We start from the raw sequence: 12,441 nt of genomic DNA on the forward strand, positions 1-12,441 counted from the left end.
GACTATGTGGATCACAATAAACTGTGGAAAATTCTGAAAGACATGGGAATACCAGACCACCTGACCTGCCTCTTGAGAAATCTGTATGCAGGTCAGGAAGCAACAGTTAGAACTGGACATGGAACAACAGACTGGTTCCAAAGAGGAAAAGGATTACATCAAGGCTGTATATTGTCACCCTGCTTATTTAACTTATATGCAGAGTACATCATGAGAAATGCTGGACTGGAAGAAACACAAGCTGGAATCATGATTGCTGGGAGAAATATCAATAACCTCAAATATGCAGATGACACCACCCTTATGGCAGAAAGTGAAGAGGAACTCAAAAGCCTCTTGATGAAAGTGAAAGAGGAGAGTAAAAAAGTTGGCTTAAAGCTCAACATTCAGAAAACGAAGATCATGGCATCTTGGTCCCATCACTTCATGGGAAATAGATGGGGAAACAGTAGAAACAGTGTCAGACTTTATTTTTGGGGGCTCCAAAATCACTGCAGATGGTGACTGCAGCCATGAAATTAAAAGACACTTACTCCTTGGAAGAAAAGTTATGACCAACCTAGATAGCATATTCAAAATCAGAGACATTACTTTGCCGACTAACGTTCGTCTAGTCAAGGCTATGGTTTTTCTTGTAGTCATGTATGGATGTGAGAATTGGACTGTGAAGAAGGCTGAGCACCGAAGAAGTGATGCGTTTGAACTGTGGTGTTGGAAAAGACTCTTGAGAGTCCCTTGGACTGCAAGGAGATCCAACCAGTCCATTCTGAAGGAGATCAACCCTGGGATTTCTTTGGAAGGAATGATGCTAAAGCTGAAGCTCCAGTACTTTGTCCACCTCACGTGAAGAGTTGACTCATTGGAAAAGACTCTGATGCTGGGAGGGATTGGGGGCAGGAGGAGAAGGGGACGACCGAGGATGAGATGGCTGGATGGCATCACGGACTTGATGGACGTGAGTCGGAGTGAACTCCGGGAATTGGTGATGGACAGGGAGGCCTGGCGTGCTGCGATTCATGGGGTTGCAAAGAGTCAGACACGACTGAGCGACGGAAGTGAACTGAACTGAACTGAAGGACCGAAATTATATTTCCTCCCATTGAGCAGCTCTCTTCTCTAAGGTCATTTTTGGCAGAAATATAAGAGAAATGACTTTTCCCCACTGCATAAACCCTGTTGTTTTGGTTGAGTTCTTATCTTTATTATCAACAATCAACCCAGAAACCTCATTAGGGTATGTGAGGAAATGTTAAGTTTGACTTTTTGACCTCTGCCTCAGTTCAGTTCAGTTGCTCAGTCCTGTCTGACTCTTTGCGACCCAATGGACTGCAGTACTCCAGGCTTCCCTGTCCATCACCAACTCCCAGAGATGGCTCAAACCATGAGTCAGTGATCCCATCCTTATCATCAAAGAAGCATCACCTTATTATGTGACATCTAGCTGTTTTATTACTATTATTGTTATTATAATATTATAAGAAATTAATGCCTTGTATGAAATGTTTTGCAAAACATGAGGAAAGGTATATTTGATTTATGTATATATCTCGCAACTTGTCTGTCTCATAGGACTTACAAGTACTCATATTTTATGAACCAGTGATACATTTATGAATGCATAGTTGCAGAGGAGATGATTTGTCTTCCAAAAATTTCATTTATCACTGTACTACACATGTTTTATCCTTGTGAATAACATGCTCTTTAGTGACATTTTGATATTTCTTTCTTAAATTAAGTTTCTATCTATGTGTTTAATTTTCAATTTTAGAGGTCACAGCTTATTTTAATATTGAGTGGAGCACATCAGCAAATAATAAATATTAAAAGTGTGCTAATGTTTTAAACTGAGCAGCTTTCTTCTAGAAAATGCACTTGATTTTTGCTTCTGGCACTGAAATGAAGAGAAAATTCAACCAGCAACCCCCACTTTTTCTTGTCAACAACAGTAAAAAAGTTTTCTAGAGAATTTCATTGGTATAATATCTTCAAATATAGACTACTTCTCTGATCTTTCACATAGCAACTTTGATTTTGCTTTTAGGGAGAACGAAAAGATTTTTCTGTTTTAAACAATTGTTTACAAAGACGCTGATGTTTCTTTTACTATTCCTAGTTTTCAAAGTGTGCTTGAAACTACCATTTGTCGATGAGTGATTCTTTTAATCTGATGTCTATCCTTGTCTGTGTATAATTAACAAGAAGCCTTTTTCATACTCTAATCTGGTCTTTTCTAACAGTTCTCTCGGTTGATTTCTTTCTTAAATTAGATTTTATATGTTTACTCAAAATCAGTAGAGGAGAGTCAAAATAATGGAAGTATTGCACTGAATGTTTCTGAATAACTGAAGAGTTAGATTAGCATAGCAAAAAAGGGCCATTTTAAAATTACTCATTTTTCCTAAAATTATGATATAATCATTTATAATTTCTGATGACCCTTGAGAAGTGGGTCAGTAGAGTGTTTTTAGGACTGATTTTCTAATCTTCTATTAATAAATTAATTGCCCTGCAGGATGGCGGGCATTCAGTGCTAGGACCTTTCCCAGGCTCTGAGCCTCACTCTTTCAATGTGTGCTGCCAGTCTATGAGCCATAAACAGTGTCTTAGAAAAACCATCAGCAAACATCCGGTTCTGATGAGGGGTATAAAGGGCTGATTGATAAGAACACAATTCAAATGCCCAGAATTGCCAGGACAATAGCAATTTTATTCTTCGAGTCTCAAAAGATTTAATAGAGAGCATAAAGGAAGAGAAAAGCAACGAATGCTGACCTAATATAATATGACATTTCAATTTGACATCATTGCACAGATTATTTTTGTATTTTTTAATTCCCAGAGCAATAGAAATTTCACTTTTGGGGTTTAAAAAATTAATGAAAAACATAAATATATAAAAGAAATTTAAAATAACTGCTATTGAGCTTATTCAATTTTCCATTTCAATTTGACACAATTGCACAAGTATTTTTAATGTGGCTTTTTTTTAAACTTACAACTGTTTTTTTCATTTCTGTACCATTGAAAAAAAATTGAAAAAGTTGTTTGCATATTAAGAAATAACCAAATGAACTCTATAGAAGACTGGAGATTTTTGGTTTGTTTGATTTTTCACGGTTAGAGGGCAGTGATATAATAGACAAATACATCTTTCTTTTTCATATCTATGACTTAATGTCCTTTTTTATTAGCTTAGTTTTCCTTCTTCTGTTTTTTTATTCAGTGAACTATACTCTCTTAATAAATTTCCTGATATCCTTACTTACAGTGTGTCCTGAACTAAAAATAATAAGAAAAAAGAGTAAATAATATCTTTGACAACATAACAAACCTTATAGTGTCACATGTTACAACCTTTGAATAAATTATGAAAAAGTTAGAAGGAAAAAGACCATCTTTATTTACTAAACTGAGTATCAGTTCAGTTGAGTTGCTCACTCGTGTCTGACTGTTTGCGACCCCATGAATCGCAGCATGCCAGGCCTCCCTGTCCATCACCAATTCCCGGAGTTCACCCAAACTCATGTGCATCGAGTCAGTGATGCCATCCAGCCATCTCATCCTCTGTCGTCCCCTTCTCCTCCTGCCCCCAATCCCTCCCAGCATCAGGGTCTTTTTCAGTGAGTCAACTCTTCACATGAGGTGGCCAAAGTATTGGAGTTTCAGCTTTAGCATCAGTCCTTCCAATGAATACCCAGGACTGGTCTCCTTTAGGATGGATTGGATCTCCTTGCAGTCCAAGGGATTCTCAAGAGTCTTTTCCAACACCACAGTTCAAAAGCATCAATTCTTCAGCCCTCAGCTTTCTTCACAGTCCAACTATCACATCCATACTTGACTACTGGAAAAACCATACCCTTGACTAGATGGACCTTTGCTGGCAAAGTAATATCTCTGCTTTTCAATATGCTATCTAGGCTGGTCATAACTTTCCTCTCCAGGAATAAGTGTCTTTTAATTTCATGGCTGCAATCACCATCTGCAGTGATTTTGGAGCCCCCAAAAATAAAGTCTGACACTGTTTCCACTGTTTCCCCATCTATTTCCCATGAAGTGATGGGACTAGATTCCATGTTCTTAGTTTTCTGAATGTTGAGCTTTAAGCCAACTTTTTCACTCTCCACTTTCACTTTCATCAAGAGGCTTTTGAGTTCCTCTTCACTTTCTGCCATAATGGTGGTGTCATCTGCATATTTGAGGTTATTGATATTTCTCCCAGCAATCTTGATTCCAGCTTGTGTTTCTTCCAGTCCAGCATTTCTCATGATGTACTTTGCATAGAAGTTAAATAAGCAGGGTGACTATATACAGCCTTGACATACTCCTTTTCCTCTTTGGAACCAGTCTGTTGTTCCATGTCCAGTTCTAACTGTTGCTTCCTGACCTGCATACAGATTTCTCAAGAGGCAGGTTAGGTGGTCTGGTATTCCCATCTCTTTCAGAATTTTCCACAGTTTATTGTGATCACCACACAGTCAAAGGCTTTGGCATAGTCAAGAAGGCAGAAATAGATGTTTTTCTGGAACTCTCTTGCTTTTTCCATAACCCAGCAGATGTTGGCAATTTGATCTCTGGTTCCTCTGCTTTTCCGAAAACCAGCTTGAACATCTGGAATTTCACGGTTCACGTATTGCTGAAGCCTGGCTTGGAGAATTTTGAGCATTACTTTACTAGCGTGTGAGATGAGTGTAATTGTGCAGGTAAGTATAGCTCTAAAATATACATTTTTAAGGTTAACACTCTGTTTCTATTAAGCAAAGATGAAAAATAGGGATGTTATGACTAAATAAAACATAGTCTAACTCCTCAATGAAATAATATGTGTAAATATGACGTTGCTAAAAATTGCTCCTAGAGTCTGCTGACTTTGGTATATTAGTGTATATGGTGCTCAGCCATTTGGCAATGCATACTGAGACTGAAAAAAATTCAGTCATCAGGGTAAATATCTTGCTTACAATTAATTTCTAGTTATTTATGTAGACTGTTGGTTTAAAGGGTGTTTTTAGGTTAGCTCCTTTTTGCTATTTCTAATAGGTATAAAGCAAAGTGAAAACAACAAAAACAATGACCAAAAAAATAAAGGAGGAAGGCTGTAATCATTACACTACGTTAGGCCTATTTTCAGCATTTGAGGCTCTATTGCACTGTTTTGAGATATTGTTTACTTCTTGACCTAGTTAATGAGGAGAGAGAATAAACTGAACAATTATCAAGATGTTCTCAAGCATAATATTTTTTCAAAATAGTATTCTTAAAGGCAGCTTTTTCGTGACACGGAATAATTGCTGAAGAGAGAAAAGGTGGATAGAGACTTGGATAACCTGACTCTTTCAAAGTTACAGTTAGAAAATAGGGCAAAAAGCCAGGAAAGGAAGAAAATGGAAACAGGATCAAGGAAAACGGGGCTTATGTCGTTGACGAAAAATACTCTCAAAGCATTTCAGCTCTTGGTTGTTGGAAATCTTATGGGAAAAACTTAGTAAGAATTTTAGTAACTACAACAGGATTTAGCTACAATTCCAAATGTATCCTTTTACTTTCTCCAAAGAACATCTGAAATACCTTAAATTACCTATAAATAATGCCCAATTTAATGAATGCACCATAAATCAACTTTTAAAAATTAAACTGAGAGTTTCTCTTGGTAATTCTATTTCTTTCTCTGTACAACTCCATATGCCAACAAATGTCTCCTATTCATAAATGGAAAATTTCTGCCTATGTTCATTTCAAACAGCTGAAAATGTGCTCATTTTAGCAATTACATTATGTTATATCTTAAACTTTTAAATTTTTTGAGTGTCTAGATCAGGGATCAGCAAATTTGGCACACAGACCAAATTTGATCCACCATCTGTTTTTGTACAGTCTGTAAGCTAAAAATGCTTTTCCCCCTCCATATTAATGAATGAGAGACAAAAAAGAAAAACGTGAGATTTTTGAAATATGAAAATTATATGAAATTGAAATTTTAGTATTCATTCAGTTTTATCGAAAAACACAGGCATGACCATTCCTCTATGTTTTGGGTAGAAATTCTTTTCCACTGCAAAAGCAGAATTGAATAGTTGCTAGAGAGTGTGTATGCCTGCAAATGCATATTTATTATCTAGCCCTTTTATCATCTGGACTTTTCACAGAATTTTTTGCCAACCTGCAGTCTAGATAAAGATATTATGAATGTGGGCATTAAAATTATTTTTTGCTAATTCATTGACTGATCCATAAACACGAGTTTACCTGTTTTCTTGTTTGAAGTCTTTTTAGTTAGTTCCTAAGGCTATATCCTTTGGAACACATAATGATACATGATTTTTTCTTCCTGCCTTCACATAAAATGAAATAAAAAATTCCTGAGTATAAAAAACTGTCTCAGATTAGAAAGTAAGACCAATTAAAGATAATAATGCCTCAATTTTGAAAAATTTAATTCTTAACTATGTTGCTAAGTCACTTCAGTCGTGTCCAACTCTGTGCGACCGCATAGACGGCAGCCCACCAGGCTATGTTAAGACATAGGTAAAATGTTTAACTATGCTATCACAAGTGTGTTCTGAAGGCTTTCAAAACATCATCACATTCAGTATATTCTGGATCCCCGTTTTGAAAGATGAAAAAATCTAAGGCCCAGAGAGGCGGAGTAATTTGCCCAAGAATCCACAGTTGGTGACTCTAAGAGTCAGGATTGGAACCCAGATCTGACTCCACCGCCCAAAGTATTTTTCACTGCACTATTTGAGGTGTGAAACTGCGCCTCATGAAACCCTAGCGCAGCAGATTGATGCCTCCATCCCTCCCTCCTCCTTCGTTCAACCCTTTCTCAGTCTAGGCCAAGAAATAGCGTTTCATTTCAGACCCCAAGAAGACGCTTTAATCTGACCGAGAATTGGAAAGTTATTGTAATGACTATCTCCCGGGTTTGTTCTCCACTAGGACACGAAGAAGGCAATGGCACCCTACTCCAGTACTCTTGCCTGGAAAATCCCATAGACGAAGGGCTGCAGTCCATGGGGTCGCTAAGAGTCGGACACGACTGAGCTTCACTTTCACTTTTCACTTGCATGCATTGGAGGAAATGGCAACCCACTCCAGTGTTCTTGCCTGGAGAATCCCAGGGACGGGGGTGCCTGGTGGGCTGCCGTCTACGGGGTCGCACAGAGTCAGACATGACTGAAGTGATTTAGCATCACATATTTAATCTCATTTAATCTTATTTGATTACCATAGAAGTTAAGTGAAGTAAGCAAATCAGGCATTGTGCCAGTATTAGTAATTTAGTCTCTAAGCTGTGTCCGATTCTTGCCACCCACTAGGCTCCGTTTGTCCATGGGATTTCAGGAATGTAAATATTGACAGAAAAGTTGTGACTTTTCCAAAATCAACCATCAGTGGTAATTTTACAGTGACAATGTACTTCCTAATATATTACAATGACAGTCATCATGGTGTTTGAACTGGGCAGGGAAGGATGTTGCAGTTGGGTTCAATAGAGAGACAGGTGGGGACAGAGTTAGTAGAAGAGAGCCAGAAGATGTAGCTATTGATATTAATAAAATTAAATTCATAAATTAAAAAAAATTCAAATAACATCAGTGAACTCTCAGAAAATAGGAACAAGAAAGTTCTTCAACTTGATAAAGAGCATCTACAAAAACCTACAACTAACATTATACATATTGGTGAACTACTGAGAGCTTTTCCTCTATAACTGAGAAAAAGGCAAGACTGTTCTGTGTTAGCACTAGACTAGAGATGGTGAGCAAATCATGGCTGGCTCTGAAATCACCAGTAATCTGATGCCGAACTGTTCTTTATTTGTACTTTGCCACCAATAATATTCTTGGCCTTTGATCCATTTGAAACCGACACAGGTTTTCAGTTTATCCTCTCTTAACATTTGTGATTAGCTTTTGGACAGAAGTACTTCTTAGGACTCACTGTGTGTTTCAACTAGATTTATTTCTGAATTTGTCTCCCTTGTTTTGAGTGACCAGCCTCACTAAAGAAATCACATCCTGACCCATCTGGTCCAACCCAATCAATCTCCCCAGAGTGGGACAAATGGAGAAAGTGGCATCAACACATATACACTATCAGGTGTAAGATGGACAGCTGGTGAGAAGTTGCTGTGTAGCACAAGGAATCCAGTCTGGTGCTCTGTGATGACCCGGAGGGATGGGATGGGGGAGGGGAGAGAGCTAAGGAAAGAGAGGTGTAGTTATAATTATGACTGATTTGGGTTGTTATATGGCAGAAAGCAATACAACATTGCAAAAATTAAAATATTTGTTTTAAAATTTAAAACAAGAAAAAATGAAAGCAAAATTAAACCATTACTAGGTTAATTGCCAGAGGGATGCCAAATAAAAGGTACCTGGACTGAGAGTCAAGAGTCCCAACTTGGTCTAAGTTTTACCTATTTACGTAACATAGAGCTTCTCTGAATCTGAAATTCCTTAGGAAATATAGTATGAAAATAGAGGAAAACCTCATTGAAAGTGGAGTCAGGAAACCCTGAAAGGAGAGTTCTCATGCATATCTCACTCCTTGCAACCTGTACAACCAGCAGGAAAAAGAAAGCTAGGAATTATTTTAACAAGGTCTGTTTGTATTAAATTACTTGTACAAAGTTCTCTCAGTCTCAGCTTTTAACCCATCATGATAAGAGTGTTACGTTTCTTCTGGTATGAGAGAGGACATGTTTCACATGGCAACTTCATCTGCTTTTAAGCAAAGGAAAGAGCCTTACTGTCTTAGCAAGGAAGCACTAACCTTGAAATGTGAACTCGCTTCCTCTTCAATGAACTCCTAGCATGAGTGCTCAGTTGCCTCTGTCCATGGGATTCTACAGGCAAGAATACTGGAATGGGTTGCCATGCCCTCCTCCAAGGGATCTCCCCACCCAGAGATCGGACACACGTCTTCTGAGTCTTCAGCATTGCAGGAAGATTCTTTACTGTGGAGTCGGGTGGGGAAGCCCAATGAAACTTATTTTATTCAAAATAACTCCCCTCAATTTTCTCCTAAAACCTACCTAAAGAAATTTCCTCTCATTTGCTCTCTGGACTTGCCTATGACTCACCATAGCTTGTCTCTCCTGAATTGCAAATCCCCGCTGCTCTTGCATAGGACATTTTGCTGGTGAGATAACCAGCTATTTTACTTTTAATGTTTACAACAGGAAAGTAATATCCTTGTATTTTTAAATTTTTTAAAAGATTGGTATTTTGGAAGATTTTAATGCCCCCAAAGTCTGTAAGACTTTAAGAATCAAATAAATAAGCTATAGTAGTACAATGTTTGGTAGGAACATTTGCCTTGAACTCAAAATCTTTGAAATCATAAGACTTAAGCAGCTACATATTCAACCTGTGTGTAAAATGCAACTTGAAGAAGTGTTTAGTAAAGGCTTGGTGGGTGTTTCTATGCTCAAATTACATAATCAATGTGGTTTAAACAAAACTTAACTGGATGTCTTTCTTACACAGTGCCAAGTAAATGAGTGATCAAGTTTACCCAATCTAATCAAATGTATTTTAAAAATGTTATTTAACTTTGATTTCCATGAACTTATTCAGCATAAATACTTATGCATAGCCCAGAGTAGAAAGGATAATGTGTTATAAAGCTGTTGAACTTAAAAGAATTATATAATCAGTTATACTCTATTGTCCCAATTTAATAAAAAGCAAAGACATTTTACTGGATCTTCTCTTTATCACTCAAATAAGAAGTTTTTTTAAAATAAACATACCTATATTTTTCTTACATAGTGTTTTACAACAGTAATAGCAAGAAGGTTATACAATAGCAAGTCAAACAGGGTAAATTTTGAGTTAAACTAAGAGATTAAATAAAACATTCTAAATATTTACTATGCAAAAAAATGTTTGTGGAACACTGAGAAAAAGATAGTTACCTTTTTATAGATTTCTTGTTTGTTATTGATCATCTGATAAAAAAAATTCTTCAGGTTAGATCAGTTTTCTCCCAAAAGAAATAGGCGTTTTAATACCATTTTATGATCTTGAAACACAAAGAGTCATGGTTTTAGTGCACTAAAATATTCAGTCACCATCCGGGGAAAGGTTAACAACTTTTCCCCCAAGAAATCCCTTAATGTATATAGAGCAAAGTACTGTATTTGTAAAAGCATTTAGGCCGCACGGCCATACTTTCTGAGTATTTACTAAATATAAAGGAAGTAAGCTACACTTCCTTTTAAATGTAGGTTATGACTTCAGTCCAACCCATTAAGTTTTCTAAACTAGGGCTTGTGGTATTTGGCATCAATTCTTCTGTTCTTTTGATAAGTACCTAAACAGGATGTCCTTGCAAATTAAATGAAAAATAGCTCTGGAAGTTTTCCTCCCTCAGGAATAAGCATTGAGATTGGCAGCTGGCTTAAGTGGAAATATACAGGAATGCACTTTAGCAAGCATTAGAAAAGTATTCCAGCAGATATTATTGAGGTTAATTTAAGAAGGCCCATCTCACTTCCTTTTGCACTAAAATGTTCAATGACTTCAAAATGGAAAGGCTTAATTTATTTTGTCTAAACTGTTGCAAGACAGCCTCAATGAGGAAGAGAGCTTACATATAACTAGTAAAAGAAAAATAATAGCTGATTTCTTAACATAGAAATTTTATGTATTAACAATGAAGAAAGAGGAGACATCTCAACTCAAACATGTTTTGCAAGCCTTCGCAGAGACAAAGTCCTTCTATGCACAATCCAAATCCTCTAAACTCACATTTCTTTTTTCTCTTTCTGCTATTATACACATAAAGTTAATATGGCAGATATTTCATTATTCTCTCATGATAAAGTAGCCATACTTTATGAAAAAAAATTAAGTGCTCAGTAGTAATGTCATACAACCATTAGAAATACTTTAAAACCATTAGGAATACATTAGTATTTCAGCTCAGGTTTCCCAGGTGGCGCAGTGGTAAAGAATCCACCCACCTATGCAGGAGATGTTGGAGAAAGAAATGGCAACCCACTCCAGTGTTCTCACCTGGAGAATCCCAGGGACAGGAGAGCCTGGTGGGCTGCCGTCTATGGAGTCGTACAGAGTCGGACACGACTGAAGCAACTTAGCAGCAGCAGTGGCAGCATGCAGGAGATGTAAGAGACATGGGTTTGATTCCTGGGTTGAGAAGACTGCCTGGAAGAGGAAATGGCAACCCACTTAGTATTCTTGCTTGGAAAATTCCATGGACAGAGGAGAGTGGGGGGCTACAGTCCATGGGATCGCAGAGTCAGACAGGAGAGAGCAGAGCAGCACAATGTTGCAACTTAAAGATCTCAGGTATTAGAAATCATTGGGAAGAACTCTATGAAAAAGGAAACTGGAGAAATAACGTTTGAAAGGAACGCCCTATTTTTATTTAATCAAATGATTTTTAAGTAGGAGGTATCTCTTTAAACTGCAGTTATTTTTTAAGGACTGATATTCTTGCCTGGAGAATCCCTATGGACAGAGGAGCCTAGGGGACTACAGTCCATGGGGTCACAAGAGTTTGGCATGACTGAGCAATTAACACACACACATATTGCTAAAAATATAAAAATGATACATTTAATGAATTATGAAAGCTCCTAGCAATAAATGGGGAAATGTGGAATTGTCTGGTACAATCTAGCAGTCGCTTAAGCTTACTTAATCTTATTAAGATTTTCTTTAGTGAAATGCATTTGGAAAATATTCAAAGACTGTAGAACTTTTTAAAAAACTTATACTTCTCACTTTTCCTTTCTTATTCCACTGTTTTACAGAATAATTAGAAATCAGCAAGGCAGCTGTCCACATTTTATTATTCATCATGTGGAAGTATATATACTTGGTATAAATGAAGATCAAAGAATGGAGAACAATTAAAAACATTTTAATAACAGAGTGACTTAACTTGTAGGATTTGTCTTTTCTTGTACAACCCCAATTGTGTTATAATTTTCTTTTATTCACCCTTTCAAATATGACTGTCCTAAAAAAAATGTGAATAGCCTTTTTCCTACCATTTCAACTACAATGACAACAAAATACAGTAAAATCCAGCTAACCACTCAGCTTTGAGTGATCACTTTTCACTATGTATGTACTAAATATTCAGCTACCAAACATCTCCAGTTCCATTTATTAATGTTCTAAATTACCTTGAAATTACAAATGATATAAGGATTCAGACAAGTAAATAAAATTATTTGGGTTAAAATGTTTTCAACTCAGGTGAATAATGTGTAGATCATGGTAGCTTAAAGAAAGCTGAACTTAATGTTAAAAGTCATGGAAAAAAATATATGTATAATTCATCTTCTTATTAAAAGAGAAAAAATAATAAACACTATTCTTCATAGGATGTTTCTGAAATGTGTTAAAATGTTAGTTTGCCCAATTTTGTGTGTATATATTTTTTGTTGGCATATGGCTG

Source organism: Budorcas taxicolor, chromosome 12, assembly GCF_023091745.1.
Source record: "Budorcas taxicolor isolate Tak-1 chromosome 12, Takin1.1, whole genome shotgun sequence".
Classification (NCBI taxonomy): domain Eukaryota; kingdom Metazoa; phylum Chordata; class Mammalia; order Artiodactyla; family Bovidae; genus Budorcas; species Budorcas taxicolor.